The 27,558-nt window shown below is 40.8% G+C and overlaps 1 pseudogene; it reads left to right on the top strand.

Annotated features, from left to right (window-relative positions):
• The first annotated feature begins 7,008 nt into the window (after positions 1-7,008).
• LOC118666557 lies at positions 7,009-8,592 on the top strand (annotated as a pseudogene).
• Positions 8,593-27,558: the final 18,966 nt, after the last annotated feature.

Here is a 27,558-nt window from a genome sequence, read left to right as displayed (position 1 = left end):
TCTTTGCTTTGCTCAGGAGTGAGAGACCATAAAAATGACTGTGCAGAGTGTGCAAACAATCTTATTAACCTAAGGGGAGGAAGTTACCATTGTTCTGGGACCTTTAAAAATTTTTGTCAACACATTAAAAACTTTTTTACTGTAGCTTATAAACATACAGGGACATTTTAAAAAGTAAAACTAGCCCTAGCCAGTTTGGCTCAGTGGATAGAGTGTCAGCCTTCGGACTGAAAGGTTCCAGATTCGATTCTGGTCAAGGCCATGTACCTTGGTTGCGGGCACATCCCCAGTAGGAGATGTGCAGGAGGCAGCTGATCAATGTTTCTAACTTTCTACCCCTCTCCCTTCCTCTCTGTAAAAAAAATCAATAAAATACATTTTTTAAAAAGTGAAACTAATAGCAATTTAATACGCTTGTATTGAAAACATCAGAAACACTGAAATGTTATTTTTTATTTGTAGAAATCTTACCGACCACCTTTCATTATTTCCATCTCATTTCCTGATTTTGTGCTTGGACTGATTCACTTCAGTTTTAGAATCTTTCTGACAAAAATCAAATGAGCCAGCTAGATAATTGTGGCCCTCAGAAGAATAAGAGGCAGTCTGAATAGTAAGGATCAACTTGACTACCAATCCACCAAGCAAAGCCAAAACACTAGCATCCATTGGTGGCATAAGTGTCTGTTGCAGGGATTGCTTGTTTCAACTAATCTGAATTTAGTATATCATTGCAACTAGGCAAGTCTAAGAACTTCATTTATTCTTAGGCGGTGAGTATAACTTACTCTTCCATCTTCTGGAGAATAAAAGCATCTACCATTTCCAGAATGGATGGATCTGGGTTGGGAGGTCCCCCACCCCCAACTGCCAACATCAGCAGAAAGTAAATTTTATAGGCAAGTCTCTCTCCCATTAGATCTTTAAGATTGTATTCTGGTGGTGCTGCTTATAAAAGAGAAAGAAGTAACATTTTACCTGTGGAATAAATTACAGGACAGATGTTTTCTTTCCATCTTCTTGTAATCTTAAAGGAGATAGTCTCTGCAAACCTAAAAAATTTCGACCTTGACCAATTGGGAATAGAATAGTTGGAGACTGAAGCGAAGAATGACCACAAGGTCCTTGGAGGGTTAAAAAAAGAAAAAAAGAAAGAAAATAACCAAAATTAGATCTTTGTTACATGAGTAGCCAAAATCAGAAAGCTTCATGCAATTTTTTTTTTGTCTTGGCAGCAAGCATTGCCCTTACACCATTGAATGTCATTGCAATCATATGGTATCAATAGCAAATGAATTATGGCCAGAGTGTCTGCAGACTTGAGATCTGAATTCTCCTTCTCACAAATCTCAAAAGCATGCTCATTCTGAACTCTGGCCAGTTGTTTTTTGACCTTTCTGCTGACCTGAAGGGGTTATGTGACTGAGGTAAGACTCAAACTAATGCTTGGAACGTCCCTCAGAGCGGCCAAAATATTTTCTTTATGACAGTGAAGCGATTTCCAAATCACTTTGCTTTCTCTTGCAGAAGTTTCTAGATTATTGAGCTCCACAGTATATCCCAGTATAATCATTTCCAAATTTTATCTCAAGACGTGGGTTAGGCCCTAGTTGGATTGGCTCAGTGGATAGAGTGTCGGCCTGCGGACCAAAGGGTCCCGGCTTCAATTCCAGTCAAGGTCAAAGGCACGTACCTTAGTTGTAGGCTCCTGAGCTGGGCCCTGGTCAGGGTGTATGCAGGAAGCAACCAATCTCAGTGGAAAAATATCCTCTGGTGAGGATTTGAAAACAAAAAAAGACTTGGGTTAGGCTTTTTTTTTTTTTTAATGGAAGAAACACTTTGCCAATTGGTAGCATTACGCTGGGCCTACTGAATTAGATTTTGATGCCAGAGGCCAGACATGGGAACCTATGTCTATTTTTCACACCATTTTAATTGGTCTTTGTGGCCAACATGGTCAAGATATAAAAGGTTTCACTAAGGTGGTAGGAATGAAGAAAATAAAATAATGAAAGAACTGATGACATTCTGAATGTGGTTGTCAGGGGAAAGGAAACAAAGTGAGGAAGTCTGCTGAGTAACTGGGCTAAAATAAGGCTTTGTAAATGTCCCTTCTCTTACTTAGCAACCCCAAGTGTAAGAAATTCTGTTACAATGAAAGACAAACCACTTTTGCCCTGGCCAGTGTGGCTCATTTGGTTGGGTGTCATCCATGCACTGAAGAGCTGCTGGTTCAATTCCTGATCAGGGCATGTGCCCGGGTTGCAGGCTTGATCCCCAGTAGGGAGCGTGCAGGCAGCAGCCTGTCAGTGTTACGCTTTCATATCAGTGCTCTTCTCGGCTACCTTCCTCTCTCTCTAAAAAAATTTAAAATTAGTAAACTATTCTAAAAAAAAACCAAACCACTTTTTATTTATATGAAAAAATAGTGTATTAAATGAGACTAAACATATTAGAATGGAACATAAATTATTTGCCACTGGATATGGTTTTTAGAAAATAAAAAAGCATTGAATTTAGGGACAGATAAACGATAATATAAGACTTAGTTTGTACAACAAGGAAATAAGTAATTTTGTAACTATAAGAGGTGATAAATGTTAACTAAACTTATTATGGCAATTATTTCACTATATATATATTATGGTATATATACTATATATAATCATCATATTCTACCTAACACTAATGTAACTAATGTAATTTAAGTTAATATAATGTTATATATCAATTATATCTCAATTTTAAAAGTATTTTAAAATAAGATAATATGAAACTCAAGAGAATTATCATAAACCATCCTTAATCAAGTTGAAATTTTAAAGATAAAAATTTCAAATTCATATTAACAACTCTAAAATATCTTATTACTAGTATACACAGAAAAAAACCACATGAGTATAATCACATGTATAAATCTATAAAATATTACTTAGACTATGAGACTTAACTAAATGGAAAAAAAAATCTGACTAAATGAGAATATACAATATCATTATATGTTAATTATCCTAGCCTCCTGCAGCCTAAATATGTTTAACAAAATTTGAATCAAATTATCAAATCTATATTTTTGGAACTTGAGTACCTGACTCTAAATTTCTTCTAGAAAAGAAATGTGTAGGAATATCTTAATTTTGTAAGAATGATAAAACCTTGTCCTAGAATATAGCAAAAAACATAAAGCTAACCAAAAAAATTAAAAGATAAACCATATGTAAATATTGGTTAAAATAATTATTAAGAGCTTTTAAAATGGAAAAGTGGGCAAAGCATTTGAACAGAAAAGTCACACGTGAAGAAAAAAAATACACTCTTCAAATGAAAATTTGCTCAACTTCCCTCAACAAAGACATGAAAAGGAAAATTAGAGTTTGGTCATTGGTTCTTTTATTTTATTGTTTCTTTTTTTTTTTTTAACATATGAGCAAATTGACACCCAATGTACTTAGGGACAAAACTTCGCTCAATTCAGTGATTTTTTTACATAAAATAGATACATAAAAATTTAAAATAATATAAAAAGATGTTCACTGTCATATGTGTGTAAAACAAAAATTGGAAACTAACTTGTGTAAGTTGAATTCATTTTAGTTACAAGTAGCAGAAAAACGATTGTAGCTCAAATAAGATGGATATCCATTTTTCCCCTCATGTAAAATCCCAGGTGGGCAGTCCAGGGCAGGTATAAAACTTAATTTTATATGTCTGTGGCACCATCGTATTGGCGTCAACCTCACAGATAAAGATGGCAGCATGTGCTCATAGCCCGTAGGATGGAGGAATGGAGGTAGAAAGACAGAGGGGTAAGCATCCTATCTCTTAGGATGCTTCTACTCACATTCTATTGTCTAGAACTTAATCACATTATTTTATGTACCTGTAAGGGAGATTGAAAAATACAGTGTTTATCCTGGGCAGCCAGGAGCCTAGTTAAAAACATAAAAGGACTATTATCATAGACAGAAGCAGAATGGATTTTAGGGAACAATTAGCAGTCTCTGCCACATAACTGAATGACTATTTTCCAACAACAGGGAAATATGTTTTAGAACATCATATAGTTGAATGCAATACAGTTGAAACAAAATAAAGCAGTTCTATATGGATTTGCATGGAAAGTTGTTACAGAATAGGATGTTTGAGAAATGCCTGTATACATTCACCAAAGGACATTTTTTAAAATGTTTATTTCTCCATTATTCAAAATAGCCCCAAACTGAAAATGACACAAAAAATCCACGAGCAGTATAGAATGGATAAAGTTTGGCAGTTTACATAGTTAAATGCTATAGGTAATGGGAATAAATAAAGTGTTTTCATATGCAACAATATGGGTGATTCTTAAAACATAATGTTGAACAAAAGAAACTAGGCACAGAACACATAATGTATATGTACTTAGTTTCTAAGTTCAAAACAGACAAAAATCCTATATAGTAAAAGGCTAATATGCAAATCAAATGAACAGCAGAATTGCCGGAAGCCGGTCCATCCTTGCTGCTTGACACAGTCGCTGCAGGAAAGAAACATCTGCACAGCATATGTTTCAAGGGACCTGGCGTATATAGCATACTGTTCTTAATATGTTTGCTCCCCTTAGCGCTGTGTGTTTTAACCAAGGTCACCTCTCCGAGAAAGGTTGTTTCCCCAGGTAGTCCCTGTTCGGGCGCCAGATGCCGGAGTCCAACCCCAGCAGGTCCAGGGGTCCCCAAAGGTGTGGATGGAGTCGGCGAAGAAGGAATGACACAGAGACAGCGTTCAGTTGATCAGCAGCCTAGCCAGGATCTCTAGCCAGGATCTCCAGCCAGGTTCTGGTCTGGATCTCCAGCGAAGTTCTGCTGTTTATTGTCTTGTTACATCCGTATTTATCCCAGTTGATTTTAATCCTGTCAATTTCTATTACAAAGGTTAGGGCGTTTCTTATCTCCATTCCAGGGAGTAAAGATTATGTAGCTTAAGCATGATTGTTTGTAGTGATTAACTACCCGCCTGGCACTTAGTTAAGGAGTTTCATCCCCTCCCTGACTTCAGGGAAAAATTCCTACCTGGGGAAACAACCTTTCTTGGAGAGGTGACCTTGGTTAAAACACACAGCGCTAAGGGGAGCAAACATATTAAGAACAGTATGCTATATACGCCAGGTCCCTTGAAACATATGCTGTGCAGATGTTTCTTTCCTGCAGCGACTGTGTCAAGCAGCAAGGATGGACCGGCTTCCGGCACAGAATGACTGGTTGCTATAACGTGCACTGACCACCAGGGGGCAGGCGCTCAGTTAAGGAGCCTCCCCCTGGTGGTCAGTGTGCTACCACAGGGGGATCACCACTCAGCCAAAAACCACTCAGCAAGCTCAGTGGAGGTGGTGGGAGCTTCCCCTTGAGGGCTCCTGGACTGCGAGAGGGCGCAGGCTGAGCTGAGGGACCCCCTCCTCCAGTGCATGAGTTTTGTGCACCAGGCCTCTAGTAACCTATGAAAAAAACCCAACAAAACAAAAAATCAGGATAAAGTCACCGGTAAGGGATGATAGTGACAGGAAAGGAGCATGAGGAAGGCTTCTAAGTTGCTAGAAATGTTCTATTTGTTGAATGGGGTGCTGGTTATTTGGGGATGTTCACTTTGTGAAAATTCATCAAGCTGTATAATTACATTGATGCAATTTTTAGTATGCATGGTACATTTCAGTAACATTTTTGTTGTTGTTTTGTTAATCCTCACCTTAGGATATTTTTCCATTGCTTTTTAGAGAGAATGGAAGGAAGAGAGGGGTAGAGAGAGAGAGCGAAAGAGAGAGAAATATCGATACACATTGACTGGTTGCCTCCCGTACCCACCCCAACTGGGGAGTGGGGAGCGAACTGCAACCCAGGTATGTACTCTTGAACAAGAATTTAACCCAGGCACTGCCTGCTGACACTCTAACCATTGAATGACACGGGCCAGGGCACATATAAGTAAGATTTTTAAAAAAACAAATGTACATTTGTACATTTGTAAAAAAACTGGAAGTGAATATGCCATATTAAATTAGGAGTCAGCAAACTTTCTATAAAGGGCCAGATGGTAAATATTTTAGGCTTTGCTGGCCATACAGTCTCACAACTACTCAGTTTCACTGTTGTAGTGCAAAAGCCCTAGACGATATAGAAGTGAATGGGTGTGGCTTGTTCCAACAAAATTTATTTGCAAGAACAGGTGCCAGGCTATAGTTTGCCAGCCCCTGTGCCAATTTGTTTATAGTAGTTCCTGCTGGGGCTAGGGTTGAGGGGTAGGATGATTTTACTCTTTGTATGTCTCTATAATGTCTAATAATTTATAATTAGCATTGTATTTAAAGCACCTACTCTTATTAAAAGCTCATTGTTACAAATGTTTCCCTGAAACAAAAAAACTGGGTGTACGGGCAATCAGGGGACACCTCAAGGTAACAAAACAAATCTGACGCAAGTAAGCAGCAAAGTATTCAGCATATTATCTGTCCCCTAAAATGCCTACAAGAATACAGCAGATTTTATTGCCAATTACTATCAGAGGATTTACATCTGTTAATAATAAAAAATCTATTAACCAAGATTTTTTTATCTGTACTTGTAATTTTCCATTTAAACAGATATTAACCATGACACCCATAGAGACAACTATTCCATGTTGTAACAAAAAAAATTGGTTGCTTTTTCTTTGTATACAGAGCATGTATTTTGATCAATGCATAAGCATACCACAGCGTAAATGTGAATATGCAGGGGAAAACTATGATTCCTGGGCTAGGAAAAGGATTTGCAAATAAGCTGACAATTACTTTTGAACTTTAAGATAAATTTCAACTGCTTTGTCTTATTAATAGGAAAATAAATGTAAGCCAGTGTCCATGGTTTCTAAGGATTTAAAACCCACTTGTAGACCCAAGATATACACTGACAACATTAACCTTAGACATCCTGTGCCTCTTATTTTGGCAGGTATACACAAGTGCTATAAAAAACAACAGCACAACACAGCTTTTTCGCAATGGGTTTGCCGCCAGAACACAGGTGTCGTGAAAACCACCAGAAACTCAAGCCCAAACCCAAGACGGGAAAGGAAAAGACTCACATCACCATCGTTGTCATTGGTCACGTAGATTCCGGCAAGTCCACCACTGCTGGCCATCTGATCTACAAATGTGGTGGGATCGACAAGAGAACCATCGAGAAATTTGAGAAGGAGGCTGCTGAGATGGGGAAGGGCTCCTTTAAGTACGCCTGGGTCTTGGGTAAACTGAAAGTTGAACGGGAGCGAGGTATCGCCATTGAGATCTCCCTGTGGAAATTCGAGACCACCAAGTATTATGTGACCATCATTGATGCCCCAGGGCACAGAGACTTCATCCAATACATGATCACAGGCACATCTCAGGCTGCCTGTGCTGTCCTGATTGTTGCTGGGGGTGTTGGTGAATTTGAAGCAGGCATCTCCAAGAATGGACAGACCCGTGAGCATGCCCTTCTGGCCTACACACTGGGTGTGAAACAGCTGATGGTTGGTGTTAACAAAATGGATTCCACTGAGCCACCCTATAGCCAGAAAAGATACGAGGAAATTGTTAAAGAAGTCAGCACCTACATTAAGAAAATTGGCTTCAACCCTGACACAGTAGCCTTTGTGCCAATTTCTGGTTGGAACGGTGACAACATGCTGGAGCCAAGTGCTAACATGCCTTGGTTCAAGGGTTGGAAGTCACCCATAAAGATGGCAATGCCAGTGGAACCACACTGCTTGAAGCTCTGGATTGCATCCTGCCACGAACTCGTCCAACTGACAAGCCCCTGCGCCTGCCCCTCCAGGATGTCTACAAAATTGGTGGTGTTGGTACTGTCCCTGTGGGCTGAGTGGAGACTGGTGTTCTTAAACCTGGCATGGTGGCCACCTTTGCTCCAGTCAATGTTACAACTGAAGGGAAGTCTGTTGAAATGCACCATGAAGCTTTGCGTAAAGCTCTTCCTGGGGACAATGTGGGCTTCAACGTCAAGAACGTGTCTGACAAAGATGTTCGCCGTGGTAATGTAGCTGGTGACAGCAAAAATGACCCACCAGGGGAAGCAGCTGGCTTCACAGCTCAGGTGGTTATCCTGAACCACCCAGGCCAGATCAGTGCAGGCTATGCACCTGTGCTGGATGGTCACACAGCTCATATTGCTTGCAAATTTGCTGAGCTGATGGAGAAGATTGATTGTCGTTCTGGGAACAAGCCCCAAGTTTTTGAAATCTGGTGATGCTGCCATTGTTGATATGATTCCTGGCAAGCCCATGTGTGTTGAGAGCTTCTCTGACTACCCTCCTCTGAGTCGTTTCGCTGTTCGTGACATGAGACAGACAGTTGCTGTGGGTGCCATCAAAGCAGTGGACGAGAAGGCAGCTGGAGCTGGCAAAGCCACCAAGTCTGCCCAGAAAGCTCAGAAGCTAAATGAATATTATTTCCAACACCTGCCACCCCAGTCTTAATCAGTGGTGGAAGAATGGTCTCAGAACTGTGTGTCTCAATTGGCCGTTTAATTTTAATAGTAAAAGACTGGTTAATGATTACAATGCATCGTAAAACCTTCAGAAGGAAAGGAGAATGTTTTGTGGACCATTTGGTTCTTTTGTGTGTGTGTGGCAGTTTTTAAGTTATTAGTTTTTAAAATCAGTACTTTTTAATGGAAACAACATGACCAAAAATCTGTCACAGAATTTTGAGACCCATTAAAATAACAAAGTTTAATGAGAAAAAAACCCACAAAACAAACAAACAAACAAACAAACAAACAAACAAACAAGAATATTGTGACCTAGCATAGAGGAACCAACTTTTCAAAGAAGCAGAATAGATTTGGAGAAGGACAGAGGAAAACCAGAATAAGAGAACAAAGTTCCAAATGGACATGACCTACTTAAAGGACAGCGAAACCAGTTTGCTTTGGGGGCAAGCCAGTTTAAAGATCATAGACTCTCTCCAGAGTTCAGTGAGAGATTGAGCAAGCAATTGACGAGGTATTAAGAAGAATTTTGAGAGTATGACCTTTTCCCTCATGAGCCATTTCCTTCCAACTAACTAGTCCTCCAGCTGCAAAAGTTCAGCCCAGGATCTTAAAGCTGAACCAGGAGACCGGACACTCCAATGAAATAATGACGGCACAAAGAACTAGACAGGACAGGTAGTTCACTTCCCTATCTAAATGAACAATGCTTTTAGCAAAACTGTCCCAGGGCAATAGTCCAAGCTAATGCTATTTGTTTGTTTTGATGTTCGTTTCTTGTCTCTATGACACTATCTCTGACAAGATTTCATTGGAGTTCAAATCTTAAGAACTCCTAACAGAAGGTCAGATCTCTAGTAAAAGCATTCTTTAAAAAAATGTATTGGGGTGGCCTTGGTTAATAGGGTCACATAGGTATCAGTATACATTTGTATGATACAAGATATGCATATTGCACTGTGTGCCCACCACCAAAGCCAAGCCATCTTCTGTCACCATATTTTAAGCCCCCTCCAACCCCTTACCCCACCCCCACCCCCTTTCCTCTGCTGTCTGTGTTCATGAGTTTCAGTTTTATATTCCAAATATGAGTGAAATCATATGGTTCTCAGGTTTTTCTGACTTATTTCACTTAGTTTAATATTCTCAAGGTCCATCCATGTTGTCACAAATGGCAGTATTTCATCTTTTCTTGCGGCTGAGTTGTATTCCACTATATGTATGTATCACATCTTCTTTTTCCAAGTCTGAGCTTACAGCAGATAAAAGAATGGCCACTACAGATACATTCTGGTAGTTAAGAGTGCTTCTTGGTGGTGGCCCTTCTTTTATTCCCCCCCCAACTCCCACCCCTCCAGGAGGCCTAGACTGTCTGAAGGGTTCTGGACCTTGTGACTAGTCAGAGCTAGACATAATCTTGCTGAGGCTTCTCTCCCCCAACCCCCCTCAGGAGATTGTTTTTGCATTTTCAGGGATAGTAGCGCTTTGAGAGTAGGAGAAGGGTAACCCAGCTGTTAGCTATACTGTTTTTCTACCTTGATCTGCTTAAAATGCCTATCATTCCTAATATCTGGAATTGGGCGAGACCCAGGTCTAGAGGTTTTGGGGAGGAAGAGGTGAAGGATCTAAGATGATCCTGTCCTCTTGCAACAATACCAAGCAGCCTTTTTTCCTTGAAAGGTAAAGGTATAAATATGAGGGTGAAAAATCGGACCCTGACTCTATAGGACCTGAGAGAAATGGAGTCAAAGCATGGCAACAACCAACGGGAAAGAGGTGGGCGCTGCACAAGCAGAGCATCTGAAAACCAAGTGCCTTTGGCAAACACACATGCCAGACTTCAGGATGGCTCAATGGGAGGGGCTGGGTGCAGTAACATTTCCCCCCATGGATATACTAGTTTTTCAAATTCTGAAAAAAAGAACATTGTTTAATCTTTAAGAAGGCGGTCTTTTGGAAAGATGAGATGGTGGGAATAAGTCCAATTTGATTTATTCTCTAAACCAGTGGTTCTCAACCTTCCTAATGCTGCGACCCTTTAATACAGTTCCTCATGTTGTGGTGACCCCAACCATAAAATTATTTTCGTTGCTACTTCATAACTGTAATTTTGCTACTGTTATGAATCGTAATGTAAATATCTGATATGCAGGATGGTCTTAGGTGACCCCTGTGAAAGGATTGTTCGACCCCCAAAGGGATCGCGACCCACAGGTTGAGAACTGCTGCTTTAAACCATCTATTTTAGCCAGTTTCCAGCTTCATGTGACCATGTGTTGGGAACATAAGGTGATGGGTCATAATTTTATGGGATCACAGCTCCCACCATGGCCCTCACTAACCACTTACCCTCTGGAACTCCTGCCACCTCCCTCTCCGTATACCCAGGCTCCTGGAAGGCTATTGTTCACTAGATACACCAGCCCATTAGAGTTAGGATTGTTTAAAAGATACGTATTTTTTCCATGTTTTTCCTTTTAACTTACCCATGTAATTACATTTGCAGTGTGTTCTTGTAGACAGCATATATAGTTGGGTCATATGTTTTTAACCACTTTGGTAATCTCTCTTATTTTGTGCATTTACACTATTTATATTTAACATAATGTTGATTTTTTAATTTAGTACTGTCATTTTGTTTATTTTCTGTTTGTTTCCTCATTTATAAATTATTATTGTTTCCCCTTTTCTATCTCCTTTTGGGTGTTCAAATATTCTCTTTTAGTATTCAATATTACCTATTGTGCTTTTTACTACATCTCTTTGAATAGACACTTTATTGGCTAAGTTAGGGACTATATTACAGTGATGGCGAACCTATGACACGCATGTCAGAGGTGACACGCGAACTCATTTTTTTGGTTGCTTTTTCTTTGTTAAATGGCATTTAAATATATAAAATAAATATCAAAAACATAAGTCTTTGTTTTACTATGGTTGCAAATATTAAAAAATTTCTATATGTGACACAGCACCAGAGTTAAGTTAGGGTTTTTCAAATTGCTGACAGGCCAAGCTCAAAAGGTTCGCCATCACTGGACTATAATATACATAATAAATATTGTTTTAAGTGTGTGCCACCCAGTAGCCAGTGAAGGATCTGGACAGGGGTCTATTGCTGGGAGCCGGTCCATGCTTGCTGTTTCAAGGGACCTGGCATATATGGCATACTGTTCTTAATATGTTTTGCTCACCTTCTTGGCACTATGTGTTTTAACCAAGGTCTCTGAGAAAGGTTGTTTCCCCAGGTAGGGATTTTCCCCTGAAGTTAGGGAGGGAATAAAACCTCTTAACCAAGTGCCAGGTGGGTAATTAATCACTTTAACTACGAACAATCATGCTTAAGCTACATAATCTTTACTCCCTGGAATGGAGATAAGAAACGCCCTAACCTTTGTAATAGAGATCGATAGGATTGAATCAACTGGTATAAATACAGATGTAATAAGACAGTAAGACTCAGAACTTAGAATACAGAACTTAGAATACGGAACCAAGAGAGACAGAACCTAGGCACAGAACCTACACAGAACGTTCTCTAGAGACAGAAGAACTTCGCTGGAGAGAACATGGCAAAAGATCCTGGACTGAACCTGACTACAGAAATTGGCAAGAGAACCTGACTAGAACCTGGTGACTGAACCTGGCTGGAGAACCTAGCGAGGGAACATGGCTACAGAACCTGGCTGGAGAACCTGGAGAACCTAGCAAGAGAACATGGACTCAGAACTTGGCTGGAGATCCTGAACCAGAACTTCCTTGGAGATCCGAACCAGAACTTGGGTAGAGATCCTGGCTAGGCTGCTGATCAACTGAACGCTGTCTCCATGTCATTCCTTCTTTGCCGACTCCGTCCACACCTTTGGGGACCCCTGGACCTGCTGGGGCTGGACCCCGGCAGTCTATCTCTTTGCATAGTTCATAACTGAACAACTGCTGGTGTGCTGTTTAGTATCAGATCCATGTATGTGGGGCTCGAAGTGAGCCCAGGAGTTCATAAAGAAATGCACAGGATTCACGTACCAAACCTCCTTCCTGCCCATGATCTACCTGCTGCCCAAAGGGGTTTTCTGTGACTCCCCTTCAGTCTTTCAGACAGAAACCCCAGGTTTTATCCATTTAGCCCTGCTCTGCTGTACACTTTCCACAGGTTTATCCATTTTTCAACTGAGAGGCAAGAGGACAGAGAATAGAAAAGCCATGGGAGTTCACTTCAGTCTCTTGAAACCACAGGCCCTCTGATTAGAGAGAAGCATTCCCTTCCTCAGAACTTAAGGCACCTGCAAGTCTATGCTGCTGCCCTTGTCCCTACTGTCATTGCCATGGAGTTGAGGTGTGAGAACAATAACAAAGTGAGTGATTTTTCTCCATTCTCTTGGAGCCCTTGGAGATCCCATGCTCACATCTTGAGGCCAAACTCGAGGACTTCTCCTCTCTTTCTGTGTCAGTACCCACCTCTGGGTGACAGGCTGTCTCCAGGCGGGCTGGCGGATATTGAAGGGCAAAACTGTTAAACTCATTACTGGTTTTTTTAGTATTTGAAATTCTGGTCTTCCTCAATCTGCCTCCTATTTTTACTTTCGGAATCTTCTAATAGCCTTTCCAAACATTCTGTACAGGTTTTATGGGTACATCCAGCTGGAGAGATAGGATGGAATGTACTTGGTCTTAGCGCTATATTTTTTAATGACTAACATGACCCAGCGTAAATATGAGAATGAAGTGAGCAAGGTTGCATGTCAGACTTAGCTGTAAGTAAAAAGGTGACATTTTAGTTCTAGGTGCCAGAACGATTCCAATGTCTTGCCTTCTGCGTGGCAAGTGGTAGCAAGAGCCAGATCTGGATTCCTTAATGCCCCTAATTCAGCGGTTCTCAACCTGTGGGTCGCAATCCCTTTGGCGGTTGAACGACCCTTTCACAGGGGTCGCTTAAGACCATCCTGCATATCAGATATTTACATTACGATTCATAACAGTAGCAACATTACAGTGATGAAGTAGCAACGAAAATAATTTTATGGTTGGGTCACAACATGAGGAACGGTATTTAAAGGGCCAGAAGGTTGAGAACCACTGCCCTAATTCTTCAGAGCAGTAGAATTCTCGGGAAAAGCCAGCATGAATTACTCGGGCTAACTTCCGTAGCTGACCTGCTTAGCTGCCCTGACCAGTGAGTCCTGCTTTGGACCTGTTCTCTCCTGGGCATTTCCACACACCAGCAATCATTTAATAACCACACCTCTCCGGTGAAATGGTGGAAATAATCTTTAGACTTGCTTATTAAGTGACTTATTAAGTGACAGATGCTGCCAGATGGTGAGGGTGGGGGTGGGGTGGGGGGGAGACTGGGCTCCTGTGTGGAAATCTGCTGGGAACTAATAGAAGTAGGAGCGAAACGAAGCAGTTTTCTCATTTACTCTGGATGAAGTGGGATTTACTTGTTGCCATTTACTTTTTACAGTCATGGTCTACCCATACGCTGCAAGCAGTACAAATGGATAGAGAACTACCTCCCTCTACTTAGATCAGAATTCACTGACCCTCCTCAGCATTCCAGCTTTTCCTGAGACTTCTAGATTCTAAACGCTCCCTTTCTGCTAGCTTCCCCCTGCCCTTAGCTCCATCTGCACTTTTAGGTGGCTTACTTCTCTGGCACTTAATGTTACTTAATACTTAGCATCATTTTCCCCGTGATCACTTGTGTTTACGGTTTAGTAATAAAAAACTCTAGGTTAGAATTAGGTAAAAAAAACAACACACCATTGAAAGTCTAATGTAGCAAAAACTAGTTTTAGCTTTAGTGTTATAGAGACAAGAGTTGCTGCCGCCCAGGGCCAGCAGTCTGCTGCAGATGTCAGATTCCTTCCTTCACAGCACCCGGGAAGGCGAGTGGCATTAAACTCCTACAAAAATTCACACCTACCTTGGCTACTGTGAATAGTGCTGCAGTGAACATAGGGATACATATATCTTTACGAGTAAATGTTTTCAATTTTTTTAGGTAGATAAGGGCCAAATATATGGTGATGGATGGAGACTCAACTTTGGGTGGTGAGCACACAATGCAATATGCAGATGGTATATTACAGAATTGTACACTTGAAACTTGTATAGAATTCTTAACCAATGTCACCCCAATAAATTTAATTTAAAAACAACAACTCACACCTGAAAATTCACACCTCCAACCGCTGTCACAGGAAAAAGATGGCTTCTGCTCCTTCCATGTCCCTTCTTGTAAGAGTGGATCTTGTTGGTGGAACCCTGAACAAATTCAAAACCCTCTGGCCCTGGCAATACAAGAAACTTGAAGTGAGTGAAGAATAATGAGTGCCCACAGTTAATATTTAGTGAACTAATGATGTTTCATTCCGGTGGGAAAAACAAAACAAAACATTTTTCACCTGGCAAACCAGGCCTTGGTTGGTGTTCATCCTTGTGAAAGAGAATTTCATTAGTCATAACACATTCAGTAATCATATAGTTGCATTGATTGTTAAGCTTTGGTTTTGCACATAGTCTGAGGCTAATAAAAACAAATAATGGATTGCCTTAATCAAAATTAATGTTTGGTGTAAAAAATTTAATGACCTTCAAGGTTAAGATTTTTTAATGACCAGGAGGGGATGGAGGTAGCATTCTGCTGGTGGTGTTAAATAACTGTAGAAAAACCCCAAGCCACAGAGAATCTATACTGAGGATGAAATTTCTGGGAAATGTATGAACTCACCATAAATTGAGTTAATGTTGATATTTGTGATAAAAATTGTTACCTAAAATTGGTTAAAGAATAGAATGTACCCAGAATTTAAAAAAAATTATGTTTATTGTAGAACCACCATAAAGATAGCATGGTGCGTGTGTGATTTTTTTCCTGAAAAATAAAGGCAGCATTTTTTTAATTTTAAAAATCTGAGCAAAATGAAAGGAAAGTATATTTTAGCTTATGAGTATTCTATTTCTACAGATGTACACAAACTCCAATGGCTTTGTTTTGAGTAACAGCCATTTCACACTTGAATTTAACCACTTAGACATCTATCATTAGTGGATTCCAAGATAGCTACAGAGTAGGTGGAAGCTACACTCACCTGCTCCCCACTCCAAACCAAATTTAAAGTTAAATTATAGGACAATCAACCTGAATAACCACCTGAAGGCTAGCTGAACTGAAATATTATAACCAAGGATTTACAAAGAAGCCACATAGAGGCTGGTAAGGGCAGAGTTGCGGTGTGGTGGCTGGGAAGCCAGAGGGATATTGTGGCTGTAAAACTTTGTCCCCACAGGAATGTGGGGTCTCGATCCCATGCAGGGATCCCTTACCCAGAGCAGCAGAGATGTGACGATGAGACAGCATTGACTATAATGGAGGAAATCAGTGTTGATTCAGTCCACTTGGGATACTCAGATGCCACCTTCCCAGGGACAAGCATTCCTATTGCTATAGCACCTGCCTTGGGAGTGCACTGCCTGGTTCCCAACTGCTGGTGAGGGCTTTGCAGGCTGCACCCAGCAGTGATTTGGGGAACCCTGTATTTCTGGGGAGGCTCTTGACAGAGACTCAGAGAGTGACTAAACCGTGTATCTTTGGAAAGAGGGCCAGTCTCCCCCACATCAAGCACACAGCTGACACCCCTTCCCCAACCTGTTGAGTCACTTGCCAGCCCATCCTGCAGAGTCTGGCCATGCAGGGAGATCAGAGTGCTGTGCAGAGCTGGGATTTTCAAAGTGTGTCTCTGGTGAAGCTTTTGTCCTGGAACCAGACAGGTGGGTGCAGAGATGTGTGGATACATTGCAGAGGGCCGATCCTGTTGTCCCTGAAAGCTCAGCCCATGCTATGCCAGGAAGGGAAAGAAGTGCCCACCCCCCTCCTACAGGCTTGTGGGCACCACTTCAATGAGAGACTGGATCAGCACTGCCAAGTCCCATGTACCCCACTCCTCAGTTCTGCAGGGAGAAGAAAGAGGGGTTAAGAGCTGGAGCATTCAAAGTATGAGTCCCTTAGAGGCTATTGTCTGGGACTGGGATGAAGGGCTTAGCTGCCTCCTGCAGGCTGGGCTGGTATCATCCCCCAATGGGAGACTCTTTGGATCTGTCCCCCTGAGCCCAGTGGTTCTGCCTGGCTAAGTTTGTTTCTGCAGAGGGGATGGCTGACTGCACCCTATCTGAACCTCTAGTGTGCCCTCCTGAGGACATTGGAGTTGAAGACTCTGGCAGAGACTGAGGTTTGGCTCTGGAACAAGGGCCACTCTCTCCAGATTGAGGGTCTGACCACATGACCCCCAAGTAGCGGCCCATAAACCCTGTCCTTCCAACCCCAGTTGCCCTGCCCTTCTGAGCTCACAACCTGTGGAAGGGTCTGTGGGTCACAGCCAGCCTGGACCCACTCTACAGTCTTTTTTCAGGAGGCTATGGAGGAAGACCAGGCTACCTCAGGTGGAGGCAGAGTAACTGACAAGGGGAGGTGGACCTCAAGGAGCCTCAGTCCTTTTACAGATCTGCCACTAACTCTAAGCTAGAATAAACCGACTAATAAACAGATTGGCCCCTTCTATGCCCACATAGGCCCAGTAGACACAGCCACAAGCAGTGAACAGTATGGTAGCTTCAAATAAGTAGCCCAAGACTGGTTACATACACTGTCTGATGTCTACCAATAGCTGAACCCCACCCAAGTGGACCCAGAACCAACACAACCAACAGTGGGCTTCAGATCACACCAGAGTTCAACCCAACTAGACACACAAATGGAACCCCCAAAGGAGAATTCCAGAAGGCACCAGACAAAGCTGGGAACAACTTGGGCCTCAGGGGGCAGCCCCTGCACAGGGTCTCACCCACTGTGATCAAGGTAACCTTTATAGTCAGCAAGCCTGAAGGATTAACTCCACTCATGAAAGGGCCAACAGCATTCAAGACTCAACTACAACAGGAGAGTGCACGTGCACATTACCCATAAGAAACACTCCTGGAGCATGGAGCTCAGGTGATCTGGAAGACTGTGCCGCTGAGCCCAACAAAACACCTTCATCATGAAGCCATCATGAAAAATTTGGGAGATCTACCTAATACACAGAGACAAAATGGGGAGACAAAGAAATATGCCCCAAGTGAAAGAGCAAGAGAAATCCCTAGAAAAAGAATTAAATGAAATGGAAGCAACCAAAACACCAGATGCAGAGTTTAAAACAATGGTTATAAGATGCTCAAACTTTTGGGGAAGAATTGGTGACCTCAGTGAGAACTTAAACAAAAAGATAGTAAGCATTAAAAATGACATAGAGACCTAGCTGGTTTAGCTCAGTGGATAGAGCATCAGCCTGTGAACTGAGGGGTCTCAGGTTTGATTCTGGTCAAGGGGCACATCGGATTGTGGGCTTGATCCCCAGTAAGGGGTATGCAGAAGGCAGCCAATCAATGATTCTCTCTCATCATCGATGTTTTTATCTTTCTATCACTCTCCCTTCCTCTCTGAAATCAATAAAAATATATTTCAAAGAAACAACAACATAGAAACCATTAAAAAAAGAACTAGTCATAAATGAAGAATAAACTAGAAGGAATCAACTGCAGGTTAGATGAGCAGAGAATCAAATCAGCAACTTAGAGGACAAGATGACAGTTAAGTACCCGTGCAGAGCATCAAAAAGAAAAGAGAATTTTAAAAAGTGAGAAAGGTCTTAAGGGACCTCTGGGACATTAAGTGTAACAACATCATCATAGAAGTACCAGAAGGAGAAGAGGGAGAGTAAGGCATCGAGGACCTGTTGGAAGAAATAATAGCTGAAAACATCTCTTACCTGGTGAAGGAATAAGTCACAGAAGTTCAGGAAGCATAGAGAGTCCCAATCAAGATGAACCCAAATAGGCCCACACCAAGACATATCATAATTAAAATGCCAAAGATTAAAGACAGAGAGAATCTTAAAAGCAGCAAAAGAAAGATAGTTCCTTACAAAAGAACTCCCATAAAGCTGTCAGTACTGTGAAAACATGAGGTGAGACAGTTTAAATCACTTTGAGTAATTATAAAGGCAGTGTTTATTAAAATATATTTCATTTTCAGAATTGAACTATCAGCTGTTAAAGTGTGTATACATTTTTGGGGGACACCTTGTATTAATCCCTGAAGATCTGAGTAAAGGCATTTTAGTCTGAGGTAACACTTGCTTCTTGTTGGGTCATATCTTAGCCTCTACGACTTAATCTAAAGAATTAACTCTGGAAGTTGGATTAGATGAATTTTAAAGAGCCCCAAGTATTATTCAAATACATTCTTTTTTTTTTTTTATCACACCTAGAGAAATGCTTACTCTGGACTAGCTAGAATAAATAAGGTAGATAATTTTTTCAACAAAGATTATTTGACATTATTTCAATTTATCTTTTCTGTTCTTTTCCAAAAAGTCCAAGCCACCTATTCACACACATCTCTTGTTTGGGAAAGAAGAGTTTTGGTACAGGGCAAGATTGCAAAGACTTTCTAAGTACTACTCATTGGTTGTCTGGCTTGGTATTTATTCTGCTTTGTCAGTGTCTCCAGTTGTGTTTGGAAAAGGACTTCCTCATTTTCATCCCCACTTAATGGAGATTCTCTTCAAGGTAAACATGAAGAAGCCCTAAGGCGGTAATACCTCCCCTTCAGTTAGAGTAATTTGGCCTTCACCAATTGTAGACTCCTGGGTGTTGATAGGAACCATTAGACAGGTTCTTTTTAAAAATAGGTATTGAGCCTTTAAAGGATAAAATCCTGCTTCCTAACATGCAATTTTGTTAACCATTCTGTTTAGAAAACTGGGCTCCATGTGGTTTCCCAGCTCCTGGTATCTCCTCTTGACGCATGAGGCTGGGGCTGCGTCGGTCATGCCACTTTAGGTTACTGGATCTCACAGGATGCTGCAAGGCAGACACACCCCGGGGTGACTCACTGAGTGGGAAGTTTAAAAAGATGGTTTTCCTCAGCCATCAATTAGATAAACCACATTTTTCCAGGAGAAAAACAGAATTTTGAGAAGTTCTTTACAAACAAAAACTCTCTTGCTCATTCATGATGCCTTCGGTTATGTTTTCTTGTGAAGGGAAGTATGACTTTAACCTTAATTGCACTTACAAATTAGCAAGTCAAATATAATGCCATCCTTTCCCCCTTCCATCCTTCCTTCCTTTTTTTCCCCCTCAGAAGGAGATACTTTCATGATTTTAGCTCTGGTAAAATTAGAGCATTCTTCCTCTTTGCCTCTTCCCTCAAGGCTGTGGTTTTGACCGACCACATGGTGAATACATTATAGAGGCAGGCTTGAGTTCTGTTTGCTCTGTTCTGGCTACTCTTCTTTCTACATTTCTCTTTATCTTTTATTGCAACTTCCTTGAAAATGTACTGAGGAAAGGACATTTATAGATTGTGCCTTTTCGAAAATGGCAATGTAGATTTAAGATGCACGTAAGGAGGAATCAAACACTGACTAATGATTTAAGCCGTCTCACCTCATGTTTTTACAGTGCTGGATGCGGGTTTGGAAAACACTGGGTAAGTGGCTCCCACTATATTCTAAGATTCCCAAGGACAAAGGACGTGTTTGTGGTTTCTATCTCCTGATGTGCAATATACCTAATACACGCTGGGCAACATGTTCAAAAAAGCAGCCCTTCATCATGTAAAAGAATAAATAAGAGGAAAACCACACAATCAAATATTTTGCACAAAGAATTTTGTACAAAAATCTCATTTCCTTACCCAAAACTTGAGACCAAGGTGACAATAGTGATGGGTTGGGGTTCCATGTAGCTATTTAGACCTAAGGATCCCCTGTGCATATGTTTAATATGGATATCTAGATCTCAGACCAGTAATAGATTATCACTGTCCTCTTTCTGTACTCCTGTGAGAGAAAGTTGCCCTTGGGTATGTAAATACCAGGGATCCAGGAACACTAAGGCATTCCTTTGTTTGATGATCTCTTAGAATTTTATCTCCATTGGAGTCAATTTACAGCAGCCAGTGGTAAAATGTGCTCAATGAATTTGGGTAAAAGTAGTGCTAACAGATAAGAATGATATAACCAGGCTTTTGTGTGGTTATATGTGTGGGTATGTATATACTATCCTATTTAGGTCTCATAATAATTGAGGAAGATATCATCTCCTCTTAAGCAATGAGAAAACAGGTTCAGAAGAATAGTTTGCTAAAAATCAGAACACTGAAGTTGTTGATTCTGGCTTCAAAATGTGTGTTCTTAAATATTAAATAATGCTGCTTCTACTAAATTATATTTCCTCTCTGGTATTAGCTAGTCTGCCACTCTTTTCCACTTTAATTCCATTAGTGTGTTGTTTTTTTATTCACAATATAATGGTAGGAAAACAGATAACAGAGATATTTTTAAAGCATGTACTAGTATAATGGCAATGTTATGATTCCTTTGTCATGGCCAAGGTCTCCACCACTGCTTTTTCTGGGGTCTGGGAGATGGGGCAGGTGAAAGGCAAATACAGTTCTTAGGATGGATCCAAACAATACTATCCAAACTTTTCCATATTGTCACTGCTTCCTTGGGTGTCTTGGGCCCATCCTCTACTTTGAGGGCTTAGGAGTACCTGGGCTTAGGGGGTAGTTGCCTACATAGAGTAACTTAGACAAGCCAACAATCTTAGGGCATAATAAGGCACTTCCTTATTGTACAATAAGTGGGCAATACAGGCACCTGCAGTGGGTGCTCAACTGCAGAGCAAGTGCCAACAGAGCAAAGGCTGAGCAGACTTTGGGTACGGATTCTGCTCCTCTCTGTCAAGTCCAGAAGGCCTCTCATAATCCTCCATCCTACCTCCTCCATCCTTCTCTATATCCTGGCTTACACATTTGGTTCATCGCTTACGATTAAATGTTATGCTCTTTCAAGCAGCTTTTGAATCATGTTTTAGAAGTCAACACTGAGCACTGTTCTATGAATGTTTCATCACAACCATCAAATATTCTCTTAAGTAATGGATGGAACGGGAGGAGTACATAAACAAGGAAAAGCAAGGGAAAAGGAGAAAATTGCATGAACATATTTCAAAATATCATATTTCACTTACGACTTCAGAGGCTTTTACACAAGGTTTTTCCCCTAAAGCATTTGAAAGATTTTGAATAACATGTTAGCGTCATGTTTTCAAAAGTTGTTTTTCAAATACAGAATGTACCAAATGTTGCAGTCAATATATTTTCGTCACATTAAACTTGTGAATTTATATATTGTTATCTGCTGATTATATACTCTACTTACTCTACTGACCCTGTCCCAATATATCTAAACTTCAGCAAGCCTTTTTACAATAAATCAACAAACAATAAGTGTTGGCAAGGATGTGGAAAAAAAGGAACCCTCATGCACTGTTGGTGGGAATGTGGATTGGTACAGCCACTGTAGAAAGAAGTATGGAGTTTCCTCAAAAAACTAAAAATCGACCTGCCTTATGACCCAGTGATTCCACTTCTGGGAATATATCAGAAGAAACCTGAAACACTAATTCAAAAGCATATATGCACTCCTAGGTTCATTGCATCATTATTTACAATAGTCAGGATTTGGAAGCAGCCCAAGTGCCCATCAGTAGATGACTGGATAAAAAAGCAGGGGTACATTTGCACAATGGAATACTATGCAGCTGTAAAAAAGAAAGAAATTTCCTGTGACAGCATGGACGGACCTGGAAATTATTATGCTTACTGAAATAAGCCAGTCAGAGAAGGACAAATACCACATGATTTTAGTTATATGTGTAACTTAATGAACAAAATAAACAAACAAAGTAGAAACAGAGTCATAGATATAGAGAACAAACTGACTGCTACCAGATAGAAGGGTGCTTGTGGGGCTGGGTGAAAAAGATGAAAGGATTTGAAAAAATCTCAAACACCCAGATAACAGTATTGGATTACCAGAGGGAAAGGGGGGTGGAGTGGTAGGCGAGGATAAATGATGAATAAGTATTGATGGAAGGAGACTTGACTTGGTGTGGTGAACACACAATACAATATACAAATGATGTAATATAGAATTGTAATAAAAATAAAATAAAACTGCAAAAAATGTCAAAAGCTGCTCTTTTGATTCAATATTAGAGTGAACACACAAATTCAATGAAATATTTGAATGATAAATTTAGGCTTTTTCATGTTTGTGGCAGCTGTAGATGTCAGAGGCTGAAATTTCCTTTACTGTCATCATGACCTTAATTGACTCCTGTTGTCTTGGGTTTCCATAGAGATTCCTTCTTAAAAGGGGTCTGAGCTTTGCGGTTTTTTAAGTTGTAATTGACTGTTATTGACTGCAGGGGCCCTATCAATGTGGTAGTAAGATGTTGAGTGCAGAATCTTTCTAGTCCGATGATTGCTTATTAATCTTTTAGTGAGCCTGTGCCCTGCACTGACTTTCCCAAGTAGTTCTAAGTTCTACGACTCACCACTTTGTTCTTAGGTGAGACAGGAAGGCTAGAGAGGGCTGGAGCTGGGCATTTTCCTCCCGCAGGTCAGTTCGGCTGGGGTAAATAGTTTTCCCTGAAGACAGGCCCTTCTTAAGAAGAATGGAGTTCTGGATATATTTCAAAATGATTACCTTCCCTTCTCCCTGCCAGAAACAGTAGAGGGTTTCCCTCTAATCTTTGCCTGAGAACCTGGAGGTAAAAATCTACAAAAACGTAAAGTTTAACCACACTGAGCCTCCAGCAATTTGTCAGTTATAGTTTAGGTGTTTCTACCTAAAAGTTGCAGACTTCTCTCCCATAAATATGATGATCAATATCTGCCCCTCTCTCTCTCTCTAGTTTTTGTGGCAGTGGCTTGCCCTGTGACCTCAATTTCCAGGTGGACCTGTGAAGAATTGTTGAGTTTTTAGTTTGTTCGCCTTCTTTCTTGTTGTGAGAACAAGACTAATGACCTGCCAGATCTTAACATGACAGGCCAGAAACTGGAAGTCAGAATGATAGATTTATATTTAAATTTAGGGAGGTGACAGTAGTCTTGACATAGCCTAACCACAACCAAGAAATGGAGTTCAAGTATAGCCACATCACTTGAGAGAACATATCCAGAACATACCCAAAGAATGGTGAGAGGAAAATAAAGCCATCCTATATAATAAAAGCCTAATATGCTAAGTGTCTGTTTGTCTGGTCGGCCATTCAACCAATTAAAGTGTAATATGCTAATGATATGCTAAGGCCACTCAACTGCTTGCTATGATGTGCACTGACCACCAGGGCGCAGATGCTCCAACTGGTAGGTTAGCTTGCTGCTGGGGTCCAGCTGATTGGGACTGGGTGAGACAAGCTGCACACGCCCTGGAGCCCTCACGTGGTCCCTCCCTGGCTGGCCAACCTACCGGGTCTCTCCCCAGCCCCAATCATGCACCTGTGGGGTCCCTCAGTGTGGCCTGTGCTCTCTTGCAATCTGGGACCCCTGGGGGGATGTCAGAGAGCTGGTTTCTGCCTGATCCCGCAGGCCAGACCAAAGAAGCCCACTTGTCACAAATTCATGCACCAAGACCTCTAGTGTACAAATAATAATGATTGAAAATTGGTCTAAATAAACATAAATGCCACACCAGTTTTGCCACTCAGGAAATTTATCTTTTATTTTAATACTAGAGGCCCAGTGCACAAAAATTTGTGCACTTGGGGTGGGGGGTTCCCTCAGCCCAGCCTGTGCCCTCTCGCAGTCTGGGACCCCTTGGGGGATGTCCACTTGCTGGCTTAGGCCCACTCCCCGGGGGATTGGGCCTAAGCTGGCAGTCAGACATCCCTCTGGCAGCCCGGGATGTCCACTTGCCAGTGGGGAGCAGGCCTAAGCTGTAGTCAGACATCCTTAGCGCTGCTGAGGAGGCAGGAGAGGCTCCCGCCACCATCGCTCTACTGGCAGCCATCTGCCTGGCTTGTGGCTGAGCAGAGCTCCCCCTGTGGGAGCACAGTGACCACCAGAGGGCAACTCCTGCATTGAGCGTCTGCCCCCTGGTGGTCAGTGTGTGTCATAGTGACCAGTCATTCCCGGTCGTTCTGCTGTTAGGATCAATTTGCATATTACCCTTTTATTATATAGGATCACCACTTTCCAAATCTAGATTTCTAAAATATGTACACTACACTGATGTTTTTTTTGTTACTTATATGTAAATTGTGAAGTTATTTGTGATGAGATGCCAGGAATTCTGCTATAGAAACAGAATATTCAGTAATCTCCAGCCACTGTTGGTAGTAATTCAGTAAGTATATCCTTCCTCATAGATAATGATGCTGGTATAATTTGGTAAAGTAAAAGTACTATGATTCACCTGACAGGGAATTGGTGTCTCAGAAAATACCAAGAAATACATATTTTCCTTGAGTAAAGATGATTCAAAGTCAATAACAATTTTCCCACAAAGGAAACATCAGACCCAGACAACTTCACAAAGTAATTCTACCACACATTCAAGGAAAAAAGAATTTCAGTTTTTTATAAAACTCTTTCAAGAGAATAGAGAATTTTGATGTTCAAACCTGACCAGAATACTCAAATAAATAAAAATTACATAACTACACTCTTGAACAAAAATGCAAAATATTAGCAATCAAATAAAATACTAGCCATCTGTATACAGAAATATTTAAGAAATCAATACATCTTGAGTATGATTAAGTTTATCCTAGAAACGCAATGTTGGTTTAACAATAGAAAATCAATTGATATAATTTATCACATTATTAAAGGGAGAATGACACATGATTACCTTAATAGATGCAAAAAAAAGCATCTTTTAAAATTCAGTATTCATGTATGATTTTAAAAATATTTTATCAAATTAGGAAAAGCATGAAAATTCATTAATTTTATAAAAGACAAATAAAAAGACACAAACAAAAAATGTATAGTAAACATCAAACTTAAAGATGTAATGTTAAAGGCATTTCCTTTAAGAGCACTTCTATTCAACCATTGGCTGTGAGATCTAGCTGGTACGATGGAGACAATGGAGTAGAAAAAAGAAGGCAATAGGAAAGAAAAAGTTTCATTTTTGCAGGTATAGTTTTCATCAATGAACAAAATCTATGAGAAATTGGCAAATTTTTTATATAAAATCAATACATAAAAATCAGTTGTATTTCTATATCAGGAACAAAATATTTTCAGTGCGCAACTAAAATATAGACATACCTAGGGAGAGTCCTATCAAAATGCATTCAAACCTTTAATAGAGCAAATTATGAGATTTTGGTAAAGCCAATTAAGAATTACTTAGACAAGTGGAGGGAAATAATCTGTTTCTGTCCCCCCTTTGGGGGTTGAAAGACCCTTTCACCGGGTTTGCCTAAGACCATCGGAAAACACATATATAATTACATATTGTTTTTGTGATTAATCACTATGCTTTAATTATGTTCAATTTGTAACAATGAAATTGGGGCTCACCACAACATGAGGAACTGTATTAAAGAGTTGCGGCATTAGGAAGGTTGAGAACCACTACTGTAAAGACTCAATTTCGCCTATTTTAAACTCTAGATTCTGTGAACTTCCAACAAAAATCCCAAAGTGGCTGTAGAGGGCAGTCTGGAGCAACAGGATCTACTCACGTCTATCTTTAAGAAGTGGTAGAGGACATGGAACTAGTTTTTGAAGGTGTTGGGTTAAGGGTCAGGTCATAAAATTGGATGAGTGTTTTTTTAAAAAATTTGGAAGCACATTTCTACCTTACATGGTCTAATCCCTTAGCAAAGGGACAATGTTAACACACTACTAGGATCATTCTTGGATGCCTGGCAAAAACAATAGCACCCACTCAGTGAAACAGAACTACCAAAATTGCTACAGCAGGGAGTGGAGGAAAGGACCAAAAAGTTCACAGAAGTACACATTCACATGTGAATATAGCATATCAGGTCAAAAAACTTATTTGCTGACTATATTCTACAGGAGAGCCTGGAGGACACTCCATTTATTAGGACAATAAAAAGAATGTGTTGGGGACACAGGCAGCAGCATCACTGAGAAACTTTTTCTCTCAGCGTGGAACTGTCATTGGAATTGAGCTCATAGATAGAGAGGGGATGGTCCCAAAATAACAGAGGGCAGGGGGTTAAATCTAACTATCGGATCGGAGGTGAGCACAGCTATGGCAGGTTAGCGTGACAGGCAGGAGCAGCTCTGGAGGTATTAACAGAATACAATCTTCCAAGGAGCCCAAGAGATGAACACTTACTTTCCTGGCTCGGATCCACTGGGTTTAAGCAGAGGCTCGGTGACAAGAAGATAGGATCCTACAACTTCCCAGAACTCGTGGTAATTTTCCTAGCCCTTTCTCAAAGGATATAAAAGCCATTGACCAGTGGGGCAAAGGGAAAACCCAAACATATTGAGGGTGGTTGGGCACAGGGACCAACTTGACCCAAAGAGGAAAATGGTCCCCCTTTTAGGATGAGGGCATGTAAAAGTGAAGTAATAAAAGGCATCTTGACCCAGGTACATTTCACAGAGTATCCACTAAGTCTGTGATTCCAGTCAGTGGTCATTTTCTTAGCCTTGAATTTCAAATTGAAACCGTATACTTAGCAGCTAGCATAATCTTCACATATATTTCTTGATCTGTAGTATAATACCTACCCCAGTGGGAGAGTTCAGGAGAATATCTTTATGACATCAGGGTAGGGAAGAATATTCTAAACAAGTCACACAACAAGCATAAACCATAAGGAAGTGATTAATAAGTTTGATATGTTAAAATTGAAAACTTCTTGTCTTGTACCAATCTGCATTCCCATCAGCAGTATACTAGGGTTCCCTTCTCTCCATATCCTCACCAGCACTTGTTTGTTGATTTATTTTTTTTTAAATATATATTTTATTGATTTCTTACAGAGAGGAAGGGAGAGAGATAGAGAGCCAGAAACATCGATGAGAGAGAAACATTGATCAGCTGCCTCCTGCACATCTCCCACTGGGGATGTGCCCGCAACCCAGGCACATGCCCCCGACCGGAATCGAACCTGGGACCCTTCAGTCTGCAGGCCGATGCTCTATCCACTGAGCCAAACCAGTCTCGGCGTG

Source organism: Myotis myotis, unplaced genomic scaffold (assembly GCF_014108235.1).
Source record: "Myotis myotis isolate mMyoMyo1 unplaced genomic scaffold, mMyoMyo1.p scaffold_m19_p_11, whole genome shotgun sequence".
NCBI lineage: Eukaryota > Metazoa > Chordata > Mammalia > Chiroptera > Vespertilionidae > Myotis > Myotis myotis.
Note: the sequence above shows the minus strand (reverse complement) of the source record. Positions and strands in the feature narration are given on the sequence as shown.